Raw genomic sequence first — 23,441 nt, 5'->3', positions numbered from 1 at the left:
TTCTCTCTCTCTCTCTCTCTCTCTCTCTCTCTCTCTCTCTCTCTCTCTCTCTCTCACACACACACACACACACACACACACACACACGGGGGGGGGGGCTTTTGAACCTTTCACTGTTGACACAGGCATTACTTTTCCTGACATGGAAAGGAAAAGGCTTTCCTTGATGAAATTCTGACTTCACACCAGGGTATTTTTTTAAAAACAACATCAACATGATGAAATGTGTGGAGAGTCAATGCTGGAGACATGAAGGCTGAATTAGATGGACCTTTGGCCTCATCCAACAAGGCATTACGGAGCAAAATATTTTCTAGCTGACGTAGCAAACATTTATGTAAAAACCAGCACAGTTGTTTACACCTGGTTACACAGATATGCTGCTAGGAATCCATTTCAAATTAGCTGCAATCAAGCTACATTTGTTTTCATCCTTCTTGCTATAGTTTTAACCAAGTGATCTTGGAAATCAGAGGGACAGAGGTGAAAGTATATTAACCATGAGTCATGGAGTTCAGCAGGAACCTGTTAAACTTTGGCTAGCTGAGGAATATAAAGGAATATAAAGCTTTCCTCAATGCCAGTGGTACCCTGAGGCAGGGGATTGCTTCACAAAAGTCATTCAATTTAACAGAGGAAGCAAAGGTGAAAATTGGACTAGACCTATGTTTAGTACCTGCTTACATTGCAGCTGATTAGTGAAATACCGTATATGCTTACTTGTCTACTTCAACCCTTATTACTCCCCAAACATGCATGTCATACGTTCATTAGGATGACACTCTTTCAGTTTTTGTAAACTTAAAAGATCTATAGGGTATAAATATTCTCTCCCTGCCCCCAGAGGATTCCTGAGCCTTTAACTGGGGCATGGCAGGCAGAAATCGCAAAGGTTTGCTCTCTATGCCATACTCCCTATTAACTTTGCCTGTTGCACATCTGTTAAGTGCACAAGAGCCCTGCCAGAAACAGTATAGGACTAAGCAACCCAGTGTATTGCACTAATTTACAGTGAGCTGTATCTGATTAAGTTATACTCAGAGACCCACTGAAATCAGTGAACTTAAGTTAGTTATGACTAAGTCCATTGGCTTCAATTGGTTTACTCTATAACTTAGTTGGATAGCGGTACACTCATTCATTTTGGGTGGATACATTCTATGAACAATGCATTTCAGTCCTATACATTACATTATTTATTTCGGCTGTATATTGCTGCACAGTTCATCAGAAGTCTCTAAGTGGTTTGCATATTGTTATTATTATCATTATTATTATGATTAATAAAAATTTGTATTCTGTTCTTCATCCACAGATCTCAAGGCAGTTCACAACATAAAATTACAATATAAAAACCACAAAATACATAATAAAAATGAGAACAACAAACCAATAATTCATATCCCAATACCCCCTAACAATACTGTTACATGCCATCCCAATCTCCAAGCGGTGTGAGATTCTAGTAGTACGAGGCATGCTTACCAGGGTCTGTGTTTCCTTTTGGAACAACAAAGCACAATAGAGTCTGTGCTGTCTTTATCATATATGGTTTATTTACACATATATACAACCTGCATCTAGATGGAGAGAGTGCAGAGCTCTCACATTCCTTCCATTGCTGCAGCCTCCAAGTCAAAGAGACTCCAACCATCATGCCTGACCCTCTCTGCAGACTGCCTGTCTCATGCTCTGTCCCACCCCCCAGCTTGCAAAACTAGAACCCCTCTCCCCTGTTCACTTACCTCCTCACTCACTGCAATTCTGCCTCTCCCTCCTGAAACTCTGGCCCTTTGTCTCTGCTCCTATAACACTACAATAGAATACAAATTATACATATAATACTAAACAATATTGCTGCAACCCCAGCTACTACTAATTCCACATTTTAAGTAACATAATTAAGCAACAATAATTATCTCTAAACAATGTGCTTAAGTAAAATAAACAAGAAGCACAAAAGCAAATCAGGTGCAAAACATTGAAATGCAACTTAATTATATAATTAGCTAGAAAATCTCATTTTACCAAAATCCCTCTGCTTTTAATAAGACAACCACCAAGCAAGTTAACAGAGACACGCAGCATGGTAATAATTTTAACATCCCATAGTACGGCATAAATTAAGTACTATACTAGCACTTAATGCCTTCATATGTATATGCCGTCATACCATGCCAGTGAGAGCTAGAATGAATTCAAAGCCTTCAAAGACTAAGCACGTTGCATGCTGCAGTTGAGGTTTGCCATAGTAAACTATGAACATTTAAAATGTGTTTAAATGCCCAGATTTGGACAAACATATATGATTTGTGCGGGGAGCCAGTTACAAATTCCTAGGTTACTACTTGCCATGTAGGGTTTTCATTATATAAGCCGTATTTCATGTTACTTTTCTCTTCCGAACAATATTGCCTATAAAGAAACTGTAAATATGACAAAGTGTTGACAACATTTGATGATCAGAAGGCAACGTACATTCAATAAATTCCTTTCTTTTATTGAAAACTTTGATTAGATTGTTGCTAAAGTCCTCAGGGCATTCTAGAGGCCTTGTGTAGAACATACAGGTTATTTCCTGTGATAGAGACAAATGCCGGCAACAGTAACCCTTGTGTCACATTTAATTTTGAAGTACCCAGCCAGATCTTTTGTTGGAGGTATGTCATACAGAAAACCAGAGTAATGCATTTTGGCACCTAGAAATTAAGTGTGCCCTAGGAAGATCGGCAGAATTACTTTTCATAGTGTTCTTACTCTCTTGGAAGAATTTTTTGGCTGCATACCAAGTATTATTATATATATGTCATAAATGTTATTTGCTCATAAATGTTTTGCAGTTTTCCTCACTATCATAGATAGCCTGAATTTTTTTGAAGCAGAAAAATTCAAAAGCGACACTCTTTGTCTTATTGTATGTATGCTTTTCTCCCACACTACATTCAACAATGCACAGTGTCAGCTACTTTGGTTTATAATATTAGGTGCTACTATCTTGGGAAGTTTAAGTTGGCAATGAAACCGGGAAGTGTACCGAAAAGGAAGACCTTTTTGCCCTTCACACTGTGACTTGGTTCTGACTGTACAATAAGACTTCTGTGCTTAAAGTCTGATATATGATTAACTTGTGGCTCCTTTAACGTTGAATTCATTACCACTTGAGATAAGGCATACTCCAGCAATCTATTACTTCAGATGCATGCTTTTATTTACCCAAGCCTTTTCTGAATGAATTTTTAAATTATTGTCTGCTGATCATCTTTTGAGTATTGCACTGTTGTTTTAACTATACCATTATGTTAGGTATATATTTTATATTTGTCTTCATTCAGCAGGATAGAACAACTGTAAGACAGAGCCCACTGTGCAGCAAGGAAATAGAACATATTTATTGCCTAAATACATGAATATCTGCAGAAATTTAATGGGGGGAAACAGCTGGTTTTGAATCATAACCAACCATTCCACTTTCAAGAGCAGATAACAATCTAATAACATTAAAAATAGTAAAGAAATAGTGCAGTAATCTTACAGGTTTAATAGTTTTCTAAATGTCAGGATGTATTTTCTCCGTCTCTATTTTATGATGCCACAAAACTACTTATCAGTGTAAAATGCATTAGGATCTATTTACCCTTGTATTTTAGGAGACCTTCAACTTCCAGTGCCACAGCATGTGCAATGACTGTAACATTCCTCCATTAACAGATGATGGCTGTGGTGTTGAGAAACTGACATGGACTTTAATATGACTAGTATGGTCCCAGATATGTAATGCACTTAAAAGCAAGATGAGTGCCGCAACCCCATAGTCTCCTTTGACTGGACTTAATTGTCCAGGGGTCCTTTAACTTTTTTTAACTGCACTTAAATCAAATAAATATCTGGTCATTCCTTCACTAGTTGTAGGTTCTTGCAACAAACTTTTCCTAGCCTTATTTCAGCAATGGCCTAGTAATACTTTCATCAATGGCCCATAGTTCATCATATATGGCCCAGTAATATTAATCCCTCAATGTGGAAGGTTCCTAAATTATTGTGGTTCCTAAAACCTGAAGCCACACTGATGGCTCCTTCGCATGTAACAAAAGATATGCTTAAATACAGTACTTTCATTGTACTGTGTGAAGGAGCTTTGACATCCAAAACATGTGCGTAAGATCTGTTTCTGAGAATAAAGCGCTTTCTTTACTAACTGCTAATAAAATTGTAAATGAGAGTGGGGAGGAAGAAGTCAGAATTTTAATCAGGGAGAGGTAAATAAAGGTAAAGGTAGGTTATATGTTTACTAGTCCTAAGCAAAACTACTCTGCAGCGCCATCTGGTGACACTGAGGATAAAAGTCTCCCATGCCACCTTTCTATAACCTTATTTATTGCAGCAAGAACTTAGTTCAACAGATGAATGAAGTAGATGGTGAAGATGTTGTTTCTAAATAAGATACATATGGGCTGTGTGTGTTTGTGCGTGAGAGAGAGAAGTAAATGTGTGGTACAGGGTGAATTTAATGATAAATATTGATGCCTTCAAGGCAGACATATAATACATGACCAAGTAATTTGAAATAAACAAGCCCATTTGATATAACAGGGGCCCAGACTGTATAGCACAATATATATATATAAGATACGTTGATGTCTGCCTCAATCCTAGATCAGTGCCATACATGCAAAGGGCAACTTCATGCCCATTTGATTCCAGATAGAAACAAAGCCATTGTTTCATATGTCATATGATGAAGAAGCCTTAATTATCAATGCATCAGTGGTTACCAAGCAGCTTTTGTCTCACATGGCAAAAGACAGCCTGATGTTGAACGGTTTGCAAAACTTCCTGTGGGTTTCTTTTGAACAAATTGCTATTTGTAGTTTGCATTTCCTGTGTTTTGCTTCTTCTATACGTAAAGCAATGTTTAAAAATCAAAACAAAACAAAAAACAAAAAGAAAGATATAGTGCACAAAATCTCACTGTGTTACAAATGTATACATTAGACTGTTTTGATTACTTTTAAAAAAAGGAAGTTGGTGGACAACACACACTTTGTTTTGCTTATAGCTGGTTCAGGCCCAATTTTAGGATCTTTTGCACACATTAATAATTTCTGTCCAAGAGCAAAGTTAGGTGCTTGAGTATGTTTCAGTTTTGAAGCAAAATGGGCCCGCCCATAAAATAAGGTAGCAGCTTCTGCATACCCCGGATACTCTAGGTACTGTAAGTCTGTAAATTAAAAGAATTTTAATTCTTTTTAAAAGCCCAAACCTGCTTTTTGAAATTCTCCAACATCCCGAATCCAGACAAGATAATGATATGACCATGACAATGACCTGACACTAATGCTCTCCAGAGCCAGATTATTAATATTTTGATACAAGAGAGAGTGGTTGTTGTGTTCTCTGGGACTCGCATCCTAGACAGGGACTAGATGTTAATATGGGTCCTAATTCTTTCCCCAAGCTATTACAAGGATTCTTTCTGGGACGTGTAAAATATATGTTGCTTTTATTCTCTGATAGCGGGTCAGTGGGGCATTGTTGGAATTTTGTGGCCTCTCACCTTAGAGAAAGATAGAGTGAACCATTGAAGTTAAATGTTGGAAAGGCTAGCTTAAAACACAAATAAATAGATATAACAACCTGAGTTGCCAGAACTATACCAGCCCATTGGCCAAAACAGCTTGCAGGAACAGTTGCCTATTTTGAGATTTCACTTCAGTTACAAGTAAGTTCAACTTCTGTTCCTCTTTTTCACAAAATGGTAAAGGTATGGGATTGCTTATCACAACTTATGCCCCAAGGAGCATAGTAGCTTATAACAATTGTGCAATGACACTACATGCAGCAAGGGCTACAGTAATGGGTTTTGTTTTTATGAAATATGGGGTACTATATATTTCATTTAACCACAACTACAAACTGTAACCCACTGATAGTGTTATGAGTTTGTGGGTGCCAGACTCTTCCTGGGTCCAGTAGGTGTTATAGTTTAATCAAGGCTTGGGGCATTAAAGTGAACACCAGACTCCTAATCCCTGGACCCAGTTCCCCATGTTCAGGAGATCGCTTGGGAGATGGCCATTGAGAAAGCAAGGTTCTGGGCCATACAGCAAATGCATGAGCCACCTCCCTCCACTCAGAGTTAATTAGAAAACAATGCTAGAGTTGAGGGTTGGCTGTGATGTGACCGAGAGGAAAAATGTTCACAAACTGGTAAAGGCAGCAAGCTGGAGAGGGTTGCAGCAAGAGAGAGAGAGAGAGAGAGCGAGAGCGCGCTGCATGATGGTTGATTTCTTTTTGAATCCAAGGCTGTGGTTATGGGAGAAACAAGATCCTCTTGAGGTGCTAATCCTGTGAACCCCTCCATCATAGGCTCAGGTTGTATGTATGTGCAAATAAACCATATATCCTAAATACACCACAGTCTCCATTGTGCCTCATTTCCAAAAGGAAACATGAGCACATGGAACCCCCGAAATCTCACACTGCTCGAAGACTGGGGTGGGATGCAACAAATAGCCATACAATGGAAAAATGGATTCATCTGAAATGCAGTGGAAGCACAGCTGCTACATATAGGCTCCATGCAACAAATGAGTAACGGAATATGCATTTATAGTACAGAAATGAATTGTAAGGAACAACCTTCATTCAGAGATGTCATTGATCAGATGACTGGCGTCAGTTATATTTGATGTTTGTCCAGTGCTCATAAGAAAGGGCTTAAATTACAGTTGCTTTTGAATGTAAAGCCCTTATCTCAGATGTCAGCAGGCACTTCTATCACTCGGTGCCATCAGACACACACATCAATTCCTGCTATAAAAATCAGCTTGTCAGTTTTACAACTCTCCATGTTAGTATAAAAGGCTGCATGCAAAATGATTGCAGATAATTATGGGCTATGGAGTTAAACAGTGGTCCCATTTTTCTGGCAATCTCTCTTTGCAATAATCTTTGTATGACAATGAAAGGCTCCTGAAAAACTCTCTATTACCATCGCGTGCTATAATAAGTATAGCACTCAGGGGATGTTTAATAGAATCTGAAAAAACAGAGATGAGAACAGCATATTATATCAACCTGCTCATTATGTCATTGATTCAAATTGTTTTAGGCAGCATTTCTTCCTGGAGAATGTCCAGTTGAACAGGATATAGTAAAGTCATGCGCTCCTGGTACTTAATTGAACTATTATGGGTAAATGTTTTCTTTCTTAATTTAGTTCCGCTATTCTTCACCATAGTTCCATGTAAATTAAGACAAAGTATTTTCCTTGGTACATATACTTTCCCAGTGCCTGTGATGATTCTCATTCATCAATGCATTTCCAGCAAATGCACATTATATTGTATTTCATTTCTCTCTTACTATTGTACAAATCCAAGATCTCCTGCTTATCAGGGGAGGGTTGGGGACACACACACACACCACATATTCAAATCACAAAACACTAGATTATGCAGTTAACATAACATGTAGTTATCTTTACCAAGCAAGCAAGCAAGCAAGCAAACAAACAAACAACATGTAGTTTGGCCCTTACTCCAAGCAGGTTCATATCTCCAATCTGTAAAAGCCAATCCATATACGCACCACTGTAGCAAGGAATTTTGTGCTTAGGAAGCCTAAGGATGCATCAGTAGGAGAAATACAACCAATACGGCAACAGGGAGCCAAATAGGTTTGAAATCATACAGTTGTATTACATAGCCATAAAACATGGATTTTTATTATGGCTTTTTTATTTACTTCCCAGAATACAGGAAGTGGGAGAGAATTTTGATTCAATTCACATTTAAAGGAAAATTTACCAGATCCATACTTTCTGAAACAATGTGAACCAAAACACAGCCATCCTTCAACTTTGCACTTTTCCAAATTTTGCAATGCAGCTCTCCAGTTGTGTACAAAAATGCATAAAGCGTGCATAAAAATGCATTATAAGTGAAAAATTGCCCAGAAAAATGTGTGTATTAGGCAAAATTGCATATACAGTGGTACCTCGGGTTAAGAACTTAATTTGTTCTGGAGGTCCGTTCTTAACCTGAAACTGTTCTTAACCTGAAGCACCACTTTAGCTAATGCGGCCTCCTGCTGCCGCTGCGCCGCCGGAGCACGATTTCTGTTCTCATCCTAAAGCAAAGTTCTTAACCCGAGGTAATATTTATGGGTTAGCGGAGTCTGTAACCTGAAGCGTATGTAACCCGAGGTACCATTGTATAAATCATGAACCCATCGAATTATAGATGTGCATATTAAGAGAAATTCACACTAAATTGCTGATGAATTTCTGTGAGGCCTTTAAAAAATAAATCCCAGACCCTCATGGAGATGTGGAGAATTGAATTAAAGACTTAAAATGGGAAACTGAGAGAAACAAAAGGAGCATGGTTGCTTCTTACTGGACAAGCAGACACAATACTGCCTGTGAGTTTTTCCTTCAAGGTCTGAAAGAAAAAAGAGCCACAGACATGCTTAAAAAACAACAGCAGTAAAGGGGTCAAGAATATCTAAGAAGGCAAGAACCCCACAACCATAATGTGGCTTCAGGCCTGCAAGTCTTAAAATGTTTCTGAAACTTACTCAGCTTCCAGATTTTCTGTTCCCCTGGTGGAGCACCATCTTCGCAGAGTGCTGGTTGGAAGAGGGTATTTCAGGGTATGAAATGTCTCAACAGAGATTATGTGGTGAAACCAAAGATCCGTGTAGAACTGGAACAGAAAAATTACCGCTGCTGGTAAACATGTTTCTGAAAATGCTAAATTATCTTCTAAGATTTAACTTCCAGAGATTCAGAAGCGTTTGGGGCGGTGGGGAGACCAGTCTACTACAAAATGCATAATCCTGCAGATATTGTTTTATTTGTAAGTTTTTCTTACTTGTTCTTCACCACAAGAGCCAAGCCCAGGTCACACCAATACAACTAAAAGCAAGTAAAACAGATAAAACAGTTTATACAATTATAAAAAGTAAAACAGTTCTAAGAAAACCAGCACAGTATAAGATAAACAAAACAGAAGAGGTGGATCCAACCAAAATACCTAAGACTAGGATAAAGAAGTGTGCTTCCAGCAAGCAGCGGAAGCTGAATAATGACAGTGCTAGATGCACCTCTGTGGGGACTGAATTTTACAACACAGGGACTGCCACAGAGAAAGCCCTCTTTGGGTCACCATTCCCCACACTTCTGAGGGTGGTGGAACTACTGAGAGACTTTCCTCTTCTGATCTTAACACTCAAGAGGATCATAGGGATGGAGTGTCATTTGAGATATTCAAAGGATATATATTCTGTATACTTTATACAATTGGCTTATATACCAGCTTCACATTTTTGTCTTAATTGTTTTCAAAAGCAATTACCTACCTGTGTGTTTCACAAGCCAGACCCAGAAACAAGCTGTCATTTCCCCCCTGTTTTGCTACCATTAATTTCTAATGAACTCATCAATTTGAACTGAAGAGTTTTTGTCTCTTTCACATTTATATTGTTTCAATTCAACAATATATTCCATCGCAATCTTCCAAAATGTTTTAAGCCATTTCGATGTTGAAGCAGATTCCCAAGGGTGTCTTTTCATTATTTCACAATTACACAAAAGATATTTCTGAAATTGGCTCTGGTTATTTTATTGCAAGCATAACTTTAAAACAAGAGATCCATTTGCAAATTACATCCTAATCCATTATAGACAATGAGAAATGATAAGTGTCTTAATATGAAGGGAATTTCATAACAAAGCAAATAAGACTGTCCCAAGAGGTTCCATAACTAGCAGCAAGATGAGGTGGTCGCCTCCACTTGCCTTATTGGTGGGCCAGGCCCAGTTGAAGGGCAAACCTGTGAGTGTGTGGGCCCTCTGTGAGTATAGGAAGCTCCCTGATTGTTTGCTTTCCAACTCAGATAGATTGAAGCAGGAGTGGACATTATCCTTGCTGAACCCCTCATTAAGTAGCACTTAATGGCTGACCCATATGTATGCTTCTGACTGTTACTGCAAATTTCCTGCAGTCCTTGAACTGTGGATACTTCCAGTATGAGAAAAGTAGAGTCCTACAACTCAACATTTGGTCCCATCTGTGTTTTGGTTTGTTCCATGCCTTCAGTATCAGATTATTAGAGGTAAAGGGAAAGCAACTACTCAGCAACGTGGTTTCCTTTATATTGTATGCTGATAAACAAAACATGTAGTACATTATAATTTTTTTTGCTTTTCTTAAAAGAACCACATTTATCAAGATTTAATTTTTAGTATCTGTCTTTCATCAGCATTGTACAAAGTTAATTCAGCCAGAAAACAACTCCCAAGAGCGGTGTTGTACTTAAGGCTGATAGCCACAGACTACAATCTAAGCCTGTCTCTGGTTTGCTGAAAAAATGTCTACAAATTGATCATATTGGTCCTTTGCTGTAGATTCACGCAATTAAAAGGAAGCGCAAGAAAGTGAAAGATGATTAATCTTCATGAACTTCTTATTCTGTTTAAGCTTCTGGGAATGCACGCCACATTTCCCCATAAGGATTATTTGTTTTAGTGTTGTGATATATCACCTATCTGCTTCTGAATATTTAAGTGGGACGTTACTTTTGGCAGCAAAACTAGTTTTGAAACTTTAATGAGAAGTGGAAATAGAAGACAGACAAGATGCCAAGACATTTTCTGGTTAATCTTATTCTGCCATATTCTGTTGTTAAGCACTCCATATTGCTGAGCGCATGTAGAAATTTGAGAAACTGGTGGGCATCACCACAAAATGGCTGCCATTGGGAGAGCATGGCTAATCACAAAATGGCTGCCATGAAGCCTAGCTAGTCACAAACAGGTAACTGAGTACAAGGCAGAGGGTGGTTCTGAGTGCCGGCCCCTGCAACCCCATCCTTGTTACTGCTTGCTGTCACTGTCTATTCACTGCCATTGTTGAATATGTGAACAGCAACAAGAGGCAGGAGATGCTGGGCAGGCCCTATTGGGTGGAGTGAGGCAGCTGCATCAGGCAGCCAAAGCAACCATACTAGCTGTTCCTCCTGAATCTCCCCAGCTATTCACCCTACTGGAAGACAGCAGTGTATGCTACATGACCTGCTTTGCACCTCCTAAGATGGCTGCAGGAGTGGTGAATGATACTGTCCTCTATCCAGCACTGAAGTGAGATGCAACTTACAAGTCCAGTCAGTTTGTGTGTGGACCAGTAGGGGTATTATTTTGTCCATGGTCTCAGGTAGCAAGCTGGCTCAGAGGAGAAAGGAGAAAGTGATTAGCACTTTCCCTCTTGACAGCAGTGTAAACTGGACTCAGAGGGAGAGGGCAAGCAAACCGGATACTCGTGGCTGTAGCAAAGATGTAGACCCACTGAGGGTATCTTACCCAAGGGCACCTGCAAACCTAAAACTAGAACCATATGGGTGTATGTTCTGGGTTCATTGTCTTGAGCAATGAGTTAGGTTACCATGAAGACTATAAATCTATTTAAAATCACATGAGCTTACTGTCAGTGACAAGAATGTTTAGCAAAAGTATTTTAATAACATTATCCCAGCTGCATTCAGATTAGAAGATAAAGCTGCAATGATGTAACAATATTAAGTTGCATGGTAATAATGCATGAGGCTGTGGTTATCATAAAATATATATTACCCCAGGGTGTTATAAAAACAAAATTGTGCACCAAATACACACAGGTATTGCAATGCTATCCCATGGCAATACAGCAATTGGAATTGGCTCATTATTAAGAACAGAATTTGTTTTCTGTGTGCTTCAGAAATATGAAGTCGGCAAACAAGTAAAAACAGCAGCTGTTTTGGCGAAGCTTACAAAAATTAAATTGCCCTTTTAGAACTTATCAGTGCCCCCACAATCCAAGTATTTACAAACATAAAGAGTAATCACATATAATTTAAAAAGTGTTTGTTTTTATAGCTTTTCTAAGCTTCATTGGGGGCCAAGAATTGCTTGCATAACCATTGTTCAAAAAAATTTGTTTTTCTGAGCAAACATTTAGAGCCTAGTATAAGAAGACCTTGGGGTGGATTAGACATATCTGTGTCTCATAGCAACTGGTAAATTTAGTGTTGTCATAATTTTTATAATTAGTCTTAGAATACTACAATCTTAAATGTTTAAAAATTAACTTCAGGGAAGAAAATGAAAGAATATTTAATGGAGTGTTCTCTATTCCTCACAGAAACTATTCTTGTCATTCACATTGAACCCCCCCCTCACAATTTTAGGTGTTCCTTTTGGTGCTGGAAAATAAAATTGAGCCTAAAGTTAAAACTTTAAAGGTTAGGTTCACTCCCAAAACAGATAGTCAAGCGCTGTAGCTGTGCCTTTGGGGGCAAAACAGTATTTCTTAACTTTTAAGGAGAAATTTGTAATAGAATGTAAAACCAACATTACACCAATCAGAAAAAAGTAAAGACCCGCAGTTGGATCTCTCCCAAGTACTCCTCACTTCCAAGAATAGTTTTTGTGAAGAATATAGAAAATCTCTCCCAAATCCTACTGGTAGATAATAAAAGAGGTTGATTCACTCATAGCGACTGCACTGTTAAAAATAGTACATCCTGAAATAGCTGATGAAAGGAAAAGGTATAGCCAGACAACAGATAAACAAGTCATAATAGCTTGAGTTCCAGAAACATTTGACATGTATAACTAGCAAATGGTTTATTGATTAGATATTAAAGTACTGAGCCAGAAAATATAGCATCCCTACAGCACAGTTAAAGGTTTGCTGTATTTTGTTTCCCTCTAGACAGCTTGAACTCTAATGTCTCCTGTTATCAGTATTGCAGGTGCTGCTGTTCCATAAACTCAAATTGTAGTATAATCCAATTTTTAGAGTTTTAGCAACACCAATTGTTTTCTGTGTGAGTATCAAGCATATTGGATAGCCTGAGACCTCCCTCCTTCCTTGCATGGGAACAGGAATAGCTCCCATCTCTAAAGCTGAGGTATGTGCCCTAAGCCTTTGCTTTTCCTATGACCTTGAGACAAGGCCAATGCTTAGGTGACTGGCCATGGAATAAATTTAAGTTTGAAGGCCAGTTTATAGGCATCCTAGAGGCAGGGCCAACCCATGCATGAGGCAAGGGGAGGTGACTGCCTCAGGCAGCAGGATCCATAGGGATGGCAGATCTAGCCTTCAAGAAAAGCATCACCCATTGCAGCCGCTGTAGCGCCAGTAGAAACTGTAGCACACTCCTTGGAGGCCGGATCTGCTATGCCTTCAGTAGTCCCCACCCCAGATGCTACCTCCACAGTAGCCAGCTGGTCTTCTACCATTATCTGTTACTAATGTTGATCTTTACTTCCCTCCCTTCTTCTGGGGGGGGGCTACAACAGAACCATTTTGCGGTTTGCCTCAGGTGCTCAAATGTCTTGAGCAGGTACTGCCATAGGCTCTGCATGGTGAATGAGAAGCATGCTGCTCTACATTACATTATCTGCAAGGTGGAGGGACAGGTCTGCAACTTCATACCAGACCTGTTAAATAATTGCCATTATGTAAGTAAGATGTCTTTCCTTTCTTCAGAGCCTAAAGAAGATGGAACAGAAGGACAGAGATTGGCAACAGTGCTGTGGTTGGCAAAAGGAACTAACTTGATTGCAGCTAAGGGGCTCATCAGTATTGCCAATTAAGTACTGGCACAACATTTTTGTCAGCATGATTCATGTCAGTCCGGAAAGAGCTGGTGCCAGATTTGCACAGCTAGCAACGATCACTCTTAAATACAAATCTAGCTAAGAAGGAAAAAAACTGGTTGGTTGGTTGGCATCTGTCTGTCTTGGGAAACAACAGAAGAGTGCGCATTCATGGTAAAGTCAAACCATTGGAGAGTTATAGCACCTGCTGTGGCTGTAGAGACCAACACATAAGAGACATGTTTTGTTACGGGTGGAACACATGGAAGGCATCCGGTTGTGCTGATATGGGTGTACCATGCCGTTTCTTCTTTCTATGCTCCTCATTTAGGAGTTATTCATGTGGGACATGGGATTCTTCTTCTGTGATGCTTTTAATGTAAAATGGGCCTAGAACTAGTGTGTCATTTTCTGCTCATTGATTTTAGTATGAAATAGAATCCAGGAAGGGACGCAGGTGGCGCTGTGGGTTAAACCACAGAGCGTAGGGCTTGCCAATCAGAAGGTCGGCGGTTCGAATCCCTGCGACGGGGTGAGCTCCCGTTGCTCGGTCCCTGCTACTGCCAACCTAGCAGTTCGAAGGCACGTCAAAGTGCAAGTAGATAAATAGGTACCGCTCTGGCGGGAAGGTAAATGGCGTTTCCATGCGCTGCTCTGGTTCGCCAGAAGCGGCTTAGTCATGCTGGCCACATGACCTGGAAGCTGTACGCCGGCTCCCTCGGCCAATAAAGTGAGATGAGCGCCATACCCCAGAGTCGGTCATGACTGGACCTAATGGTCAGGGGTCCCTTTGCTTTTACCTTTTACTAGAATCCAGGAAGTGTATCAATCACCACTAAGGGAAGTTTGGCTGCTGCTATGAAGGAATGCATGGCTTGTTGCTGTTTAAAAGGCCACTCGTGTGTGCAGCTAAATGCCATCCATCTGTCCATCCATCCATCCATTCTAGGGTCCTCCAACATGTTTGTAAGTACACACTTGATATATTTCCAGCCACAAAGTGGTCAACAACCCAATGAATGACTGTATACAACAGTAATGACACATAAAAGCAGTGAGAATTGGATGCCAATATCTCCTCCCATCTCATTTGATACTTAGCAGCCTTTTAGATCTTGGCACCCAATTACAATGCAAGTATTTAACCTTTACATGACCACTCAACTTGGAAACTGGAGAGCAGAAGACAACAAGCTTCATGAATTAAAAACCCTCCCTGTATTAAAAGGCCAGAATAGGTCAGATCATCAGATGATATCCCTTGATCTCCATAATCTCTAGTCAAGCGAGCTCATAAGTTTGAGCAATTAAGAGAGTATGTTATCTGCTGATCTTATTTTGCATTCCTGTCCCTCAGTCCTTTCTTGGCTGCACAAAAGCCAGGACTAACACTATTGTGCACCTGTACTGCCTCCTAGAATCATGCAGTTGGAAGGGACGCTGGGGGCATCTATTCTAACACCCTGCAATATAGGAATCTCCACTAAATCATACGTTACAGGTGGTCATCCAAACTCCAAGCAAGCTACGTCAATCTGAGGGAGTAGTCTGTTCCTGTTGAACAGTTCTCACTGTCAGAAAATTTGTCCTAGTGTTTAGTTGGAATCTCCTTTCTTGTCACTTGAATCCATCGGTTTGGGTCCGAGCCTCTGGAGCAGGAGAAAATAAACTGGCTCCATCTTCCATGTGACAGTCCTTTCAATATCTGAAAATGGCTATTATATTTCCTCTGTCTCCTTTTTACTAGGCTAAACATACCCAGCTTGGTTCCAGACCCTTGATCATCTTTGTCGCCCTCCTCTGTGCATGTTCCAGATGTCAATATCCATCTCAAATCGAATCCAATACACCAGAATAAGGCCAAAACTCTGAATAAAGCAAAAAACACAAACAAAGCCAATGCCTGAGCAGCACCGACAACAACCGACAACAATTGAGGAAGCGAGCCAAAGAGGAAGTCCTCTGGCTCGCTCCTGTTTGAACGGCCCTGGCCATGCCCCCTGGCCAGTGGATTGGCTGGCCGGGCTCTGACATGGCCGGGATCCCCCGGGCAACGGGGGACAAAGTCCCCCGCCCCCGGTGGGGAGGTGGTGACCATGCGGTCCACCGCAACTCCTCCCCATTGGGAAGTGGAGCGGATTTGCCAGCTGCTTGAATTCAAGCTTATTTTATGTTTGCTGTTTATATTGACAATGTTTTTAGACACTGATTTTGTTATTTTTTTCTGTAAACTTGCAAAAGTTTGTGATAGAAACGATTTAAAGCAGCAATCCTATACACACTTACCTGAGAGTAAAAGCCACTGAACTGTTATATTATCTTTTTTAAGTCTTTGAAAATTACTATTTTACAGCATTTGTCAATGTATTATTGCCAAAACAAAGGTGATAACAAAACAAGAAGTTAAAATAACTTATCATAGCAGGGGAGAGCAACTGTGCCAATATAAATTAAATTTAAAAAGTTAATGTAAGTAAATACATAATCAATCTAGAAAGCCTATTTTCAAGAGTGATTCCTTTTCTTTTAGCAAGCAAGGGGAAAACCCTATCTCCAGCCAACCTCATTGTAGAAATAAAAAGATAGTTGATATGCATAAAGGAGGAAAGTAACCTGTATTCAGTAATCTTGATTGTATACCCTAATTAAGTTTCCTTTCAGTTACCAGCATTGTAGAGATACAACCAGAATGAATGCAAATACTCTCCTGCAGGGTTTGCCCACAGATAACAGCAGTGAGGTTTCTCAGCCTGTTGCCGTGGTTACTAGGGCACAGCAACTCATTAGCTGCATTTTAAAAGTTTTGAATGTCTCTGTACCTGAGGTCTCAAATTTAACAGCGAGCAAACAGATCTAGATGAAATAAAGGCCAGCCTTGAACTTTTACCCCTTCTTCCTCCCACACTATCAAACAAATCCAAAGAAATCGCTTTAAAACATTCTAAAGTAGATAAGAAAAACTTGTTTTGGAGGTGGTTTATGGTTCGAACTTGGATCTGAAATGTAAGCAGAAAGAAATTAGGTGGCTTCTTTCTAGCTTGGTATGTAACCCACAGATAGGGAGGGGTCAGGAAGGGTTGTCTATAATGGTATTCAGATGATAATTTATAAAGAAGATCTTTAGCATTTTGGCTTCATGCCTTATTCTTTTATTGATTTGTTGAATGACCTTGGGCAAGGCAATTAACTTCTGTGTATCTCAGTTTTCCCATTAAAAAAAAAAGATTATTACCCACATTTGTAAATTACTACTTCAGTATGTGAGTTAAAGAAAGATATCATTTGTCATTCAGGAAAATGAGTTTTCCAGTTTGAATATGGAATTAGGCACTTTGTAGTGCTTCTACTGTTCACATGAAATAATTTCACAGAGAGTTGTCGATCTCTAATTTTTCTACCTTTGCTAATGGTTAAGACATATCAGCTGTTGGCTGATATGTCTTAAGACATATTGCTGTTAGCTGTGTATTTTTAAGATTAAAAAAAGGTTAATATCCTTGTTGATTCATAATTTTGAATAATTTGACAAATGTTTGCAGTAGCGCCAGTTTTCTTTTGAGGTGGTTGAGATTTATATTATGAAATTTGTTTTTAAAATGTTAAAAGTGCAAGACAAGAAAATATAGTTAATATATCACTGCCGAAAAGAGTTATGATTGAAAAACTATTATACACAGTATTTATTTCTTGCATACTCACTTTGTGTGTTTCAATTCTATTGTGGTACATCAAAAAGGATCTCAAGCTTTCCATAAAATTGGATAGTCTAATTTCCAATATTATTTTATAATGAATAATTTCCATCATCACCAAAGATTGCAAGGCACCTCGTTATTCATCCATTAATTTTCTTATGTATTTTGCAGTTAAAGAACCAGCTGTGATCAACAGATTGTTTACCAAACAATGATGCTGTTTTTAAAATAGATTGTCCAAAAAGTCACAGCAAGAAATGGTGAAAATTTAGAAGTATGCCTTCCCCTATTTTTAAAAATAATTTATATATAAGTATCCAAAAGGTCATGTCTGAAATATAAATAACAGTATTTTTTGCTCTATAAGACTCACTTTTTCCCTCCTAAAAAGTACGGGGGAATGTGTGTGCGTCTTATGGAGCGAATGAAGGCTGTGCAGCTATCCCAGAAGCCAGAACAGCAAGAGGGATTGCTGCTTTCACTGCACAGCGATCCCTCTTGCTGTTCTGGCTTCTGAGATTCAGAATATTTTTTTTCTTGTTTTCCTCCTCCAAAAACTAGGTGCGTCTTGTGGTCTGGTGCGTCTTACAGAGAGAAAAATACGGTATGTCCACCAAATACATCAGTGGTGCCAAGTGAAACCTCCCTTCCTATGCAAATAGCAGCTTCAGGGAGGGGCTTTTATTTGGATGTGTGGAGGAAAGGGTTTAACTCTTCCTCTTCCCCTCCTTGGGTTGCATTGCTAATTGGTCCCATCAGATGGGATTCACCATTTGTCAATGCATGTTAATTAATGCTGTTAATATAAAAACTAGTTTGACCTGTTGACAATTGAAGCTTGGCTTTGTACAATTTTGAAGTAACCACAGGACTTGTGATGATCAAACCTGTAGAGTTCTGACTTTCTATTTTTGTCAAGGTAAATGATAGGCATTATAACACTGTACCATAAGGGCTTCCTGATGGGTGACTTAAGATGATCCCAGATAATATTGGGTTCTGAACACAGGTGTTGTAGCCCATTTGGAAAGTTCCAGGAAACATCTGCGGAAATAGAAAGGGTTGACTCAGAAATCGTACTGCTGGATGACTACAAATAACTATCAGATGAAAGTTTACCATGGCATGCCTAAAACCAGTTCATAAGCTGTCTTTCTGAATCATCATACCAAATGCTGAGGGGAATTTTTTTTCCAGACTTCTGCTTCCTCACCTTTCAAATCAAGTAGCAAAAATGCCATTTGATCTGCTTACAAATATTCCTTGTGCATTCCGTGAATGTACTTGTGGGGGTGTAGTAGCAAAGTGGCAGGCTTTCCTTCCAATCTATGCAGGTTTATTTAAACATCTGGAAAGAGGTCCCTTGAAAACACCTAGGCTGTGGGTGTAACCTGCTGTCAAACTGCCCCCAGAGGCATGCTCACTGAACACACAAAGAGCATATGCAAAGAACTGGAAAGTAAAAATTGGTTTAGAGAAGATTTTTCCCCCCAGTGAGCCAGATTGGAAACGGAACTAAAGAACAAAATGTGGTCTCACATCTGAGCAAACATGCTTTGCATCTGGCTGCAAGCTGCCTTTATTTACTCTGCCATTGATAGGTAGGAACCAGAACCTCGATTGTAAGCTGCCCTGAGAACTTTGGTTACTGGGCAGTATAGAAGTGCAGTAAATAAAATACTTTAAAAACTATACACAGTGTTATAAATTTTTGTATAATGACACGTAAACTTGTGGTTCTTCAGATGAATACTTGAAATTGTAATATTCTTAAGTAATAATAATAATAATAATAATTTATTATTTATACCCCGCCCATCTGGCTGAGTTTCCCCAGCCACTCTGGGCGGCTCCCAATCAGTGTTAAAAACAGTACAGCATTACATATTAAAAACTTCCCTGAACAGGGCTGCCTTAAGATGTCTTCTGAATATCAGGTAATTATTTATCTCTTTGACATCTAATGGGAGGGCGTTCCACAGGGCGGGCGCCACTACCGAGAAGGCCCTCTGTCTGGTTCCCTGTAGCCTCACTTCTCGCAATGAGGGAACCGCCAGAAGGCCCTCGGCGCTGGATCTCAGTGTCTGGGCTGAATGATGGGGGTGGAGACGCTCCTTCAGGTATACAGGACCGAGGCCGTTTAGGGCTTTAAAGGTCAGCACCAACACTTTGAATCGTGCTCGGAAACGTACTGGGAGCCAATGCAGGTCTCTCAGAACCGGTGTTATATGGTCCCGGCGGCCACTCCCAGTCACCAGTCTAGCTGCCGCATTCTGGATTAATTGCAGTTTCCGGGTCACCTTCAAAGGTAGCCCCACGTAGAGCGCGTTGCAGTAGTCCAAGCGTGAGATAACTAGAGCATGCACCACTCTGGCGAGACAGTTCGCGGGCAGGTAGGGTCTTAGCCTGCGTACCAGGTGGAGCTGGTAGACAGCTGCCCTGGACACAGAGTTAACCTGCGCCTCCATGGACAGCTGTGAGTCCAAAATGACTCCCAGGCTACGCACCTGGTCCTTTAGGGGCACAGTTACCCCATTCAAGACCAGGGGATCCCCCACACCAACCCGCTCCCTCTCCCCCAAAAACAGTACTTCTGTCTTGTCAGGATTCAACCTCAGTCTGTTAGCCGCCATCCATCCTCCAACCGCCTCCAGGCACTCACACAGGACCTTCACCGCCCTCACTGGTTCTGATTTAAAGGAGAGGTAGAGCTGGGTGTCATCTGCGTACTGATGAACACCCAGTCCAAACCCCCTGATGATCTCTCCCAGCGGCTTCATATAGATATTAAAAAGCATGGGGGAGAGGACAGAACCCTGAGGCACCCCACAAGTGAGAGCCCAGGGGTCTGAGCACTCATCCCCCACCACCACTTTCTGGACACGACCCAGGAGGAAGGAGCGGAACCACTGTATGACAGTGCCCCCAGCTCCCAGCCCCTCTAGACGGTCCAGAAGGATGTTATGGTCGATGGTGTCAAAGGCCGCTGAGAGATCCAGCAGAACTAGGAAACAGCTCTCACCTTTGTCCCTAGCCCGCCGGAGATCATCAACCAGCGCGACCAAGGCAGTTTCAGTCCCATGGTGAGACCTGAATCCCGATTGGAAGGGATCCAAATGGTCCGTTTCCTCCAGGCATGCTTGGAGTTGTTCAGCAACCACCCGCTCAATCACCTTGCCCAAGAATGGTAGATTTGAGACTGGGCGATAGTTGGCCAAATTGGCCGGGTCTAAAGATGTTTTTTTAAGAAGCGGTTTAATGACCGCCTCTTTCAGCGGGTCTGGGAAGGCTCCCTCACAGAGGGAAGCATTCACCACCCCGCAGAGCCCATCGCCCAGCCCTTCCCGGCTCGCTTTTATCAGCCAGGATGGGCAAGGATCAAGGAGACAGGTGGTCGGTTTCACTTTTCCAAGCAGCCTATCCACATCCTCGGAGGTAACAGACTGGAATTGATCCCATGTAACAGGACCAGACAGAACTCTAGCACTCTCCCGCCCTGGCCCTGCTCCCACGGCGGAGTCTACCTCCTTCTGAATCTGAGCGATTTTATCTGCAAAAAACTTTGCAAAAGCATTGCAGGAGATCTTGGGGTCCCTACCAGGCCCCGGTGGTACAGGTGGTTCCGATAGATTGCGAACCACCTGAAAAAGTCTCCTGCTGCTGTTTTCTGCAGATGCTATGGAGGCAGCGAAGAAGGCCCTCTTCGCCGTCGCCATTGCCACTTGGTAGGCTCGACGTTGAGCTCTAGCCCGTGTCCGGTCTGATTCAGAATGAGTTTTCCGCCACCGGCGCTCTAGCCGTCTCAACGATTGTTTCATCACCCTCAGCTCCGGGGAAAACCACGGGGCTGTCCGGGCTCCATGCAATCGGAGAGGGCGCTTCGGAGCCAGACAGTCAATAGCCCTGGTTAACTCCGCATTCCAGCGTGCCACCAGGGAATCAGCTGAAAGGCCATCAACTTGGGATAAAGCATCCCCTACCACTCTCTGGAAGCCAATTGGATCCATTAAGTGGCGGGGGCGGACCATCTGAATTGGTCCCACCTCCCTGCAGAGGGGAAGGGTTGCGGAGAAGTCCAGTTGCACCAGGAAGTGATCTGACCATGGCACTTCTTTTGTTTCGCTTTTAGTTAGTGTCAGATCACCAGCATCCATAGAGGTGAACACCAAGTCTAAGGCATGTCCATGGCTATGAGTTGGGCCAAACTTATTCAGGGACAGCCCCATGGAGGCCATGCTTTCCACGAAGTCCCGAGCGGCCCCTTGTAAGGTCGTGTCGGCATGGATGTTAAAATCCCCCAGGACAACCAAGCTAGGTGTCTCCAGGAGCATATCCGCCACGACCTGAAGCAGCTCGGGCAGGGAATCCTTGGTGCAGCGGGGAGGTCGGTACACCAGTAGGAATCCTGTACTGCCCCTATTGCCCAACTTCCAGAACATGCACTCAGAGAACTGGGTCTTCCCAATAGGACGCCTGGTGCAGACTAATGACTTCCTAAAAATCACTGCAACCCCCCCTCCCCGCCCACATGACCTGGGTTGCTGTGCGTAAGAGAAACCTGGTGGGCAAGCAGCGGCAAGGACAGGCCCATCTGCTTCATCCAACCAGGTCTCTGTCACACATGCCAGGTCAAATCCTCCATCCACAATCAGGTCGTGGATGGCAGTGGTTTTATTCATCATTGACCTGGCATTGCACAGCAACACTTTCAGGTCATGTGGGTTTCCCTTGCTGATTCCAGTATCCTTCCGGTCAGGACCAGACCTGGAGGCAGGGATAGTCCTCAGACAATGACTAAACCTGCCTCCTCTGTAATGACATGGTCTGGTCTTAGCGTAACTCCTCCTCCTACCCATGATCACTGAGATCGGTTGTCCCAGTGCATCCCCCCCTGTGGAACATGCCCCAGCCATTTTGTTTGCTGGGACCCACTCCCAGGCAGCCCTGACCCCACCCCTTAAAAAGCAAAATACAAACTATATAATAATTTAACAGAATAATAATGATAATAATAAAACAAAACAGAACAAAACAAAGCAAGAAACAATAGCGCTGACTAAATGCTTATCCCTCCCCAAGCAAAAATAAAATAATAAAATAATATATTATAAAAAACAACAACCACCATTTAAAGTGCTGCAAATTAAAAACAATTAAAACATTTAAAACCATTTTGTCCATTGCTGCCGGTAGCTGTTCAGGCCTCTTATGCTGTGGCGGTGAGTGCAGGCCCCGCCCCTAGGCCAGATGGAGTTGAGAGAAAAGGGAGCGGTCCTCCCAACACTCACGCAAGCAGCAACAGCAGCCGTGTCCCGGAGTTCTTGATGGAGGCCCTGGCAGTGAGTGCAGGTCCTGCCCCCTAGGCCGGATGGAGTTGGCAAAGGAGGGAGCAGTCTTCCCAACACTCACACAAGCAGCAACAGCAGCCGTGTCCCGGGGGCCTCTCTCAGGCCTCTTATGCTGTGGCAGTGAGTGCAGGCCCCGCCCCTAGGCCAGATGGAGTTGGCAGAAAAGGGAGCGGTCCTCCCAACACTCACACAAGCAGCAACAGCAGCCGTGTCCCGGAGGTCTTGATGGAGGCCCTGGCAGTGAGTGCAGGTCCTGCCCCCTGGGCCGGATGGAGTTGGCAAAGGAGGGAGCAGTCTTCCCAACACTCACACAAGCAGCAACAGCAGCCGTGTCCCGGGGGCCTCTCTCAGGCCTCTTATGCTGTGGCAGTGAGTGCAGGCCCCGCCCCTAGGCCAGATGGAGTTGAGAGAAAAGGGAGCGGTCCTCCCAACACTCACGCAAGCAGCAACAGCAGCCGTGTCCCGGAGTTCTTGATGGAGGCCCTGGCAGTGAGTGCAGGTCCTGCCCCCTAGGCCGGATGGAGTTGGCAAAGGAGGGAGCAGTCTTCCCAACACTCACACAAGCAGCAACAGCAGCCGTGTCCCGGGGGCCTCTCTCAGGCCTCTTATGCTGTGGCAGTGAGTGCAGGCCCCGCCCCTAGGCCAGATGGAGTTGGCAGAAAAGGGAGCGGTCCTCCCAACACTCACACAAGCAGCAACAGTAGCCGTGTCCCGGAGGTCTTGATGGAGGCCCTGGCAGTGAGTGCAGGTCCT

At 42.1% G+C, this 23,441-nt stretch overlaps 1 long non-coding RNA gene across 1 annotated transcript in view; it reads right to left on the bottom strand.

The window, feature by feature from the left end:
- Window positions 1-1,809: 1,809 nt before the first annotated feature.
- The window catches only part of LOC144327524 (uncharacterized), a 56,040-nt gene continuing 34,408 nt past the window's right edge, over window positions 1,810-23,441 (bottom strand). The window contains exons 2-5 of the long non-coding RNA XR_013392629.1: window positions 18,288-18,384; window positions 15,404-15,513; window positions 8,581-8,708; window positions 1,810-2,426 (exon numbers count right to left, since the gene is read on the bottom strand). This is a non-coding gene — a long non-coding RNA (uncharacterized LOC144327524). The remainder of the gene's footprint in view (window positions 2,427-8,580; window positions 8,709-15,403; window positions 15,514-18,287; window positions 18,385-23,441) is intronic.

This window comes from Podarcis muralis, chromosome 4 (genome assembly GCF_964188315.1).
Source record: "Podarcis muralis chromosome 4, rPodMur119.hap1.1, whole genome shotgun sequence".
NCBI classification, from domain to species: Eukaryota; Metazoa; Chordata; class Lepidosauria; order Squamata; family Lacertidae; genus Podarcis; species Podarcis muralis.
This window is presented reverse-complemented; position numbering and strand designations above follow the sequence as displayed.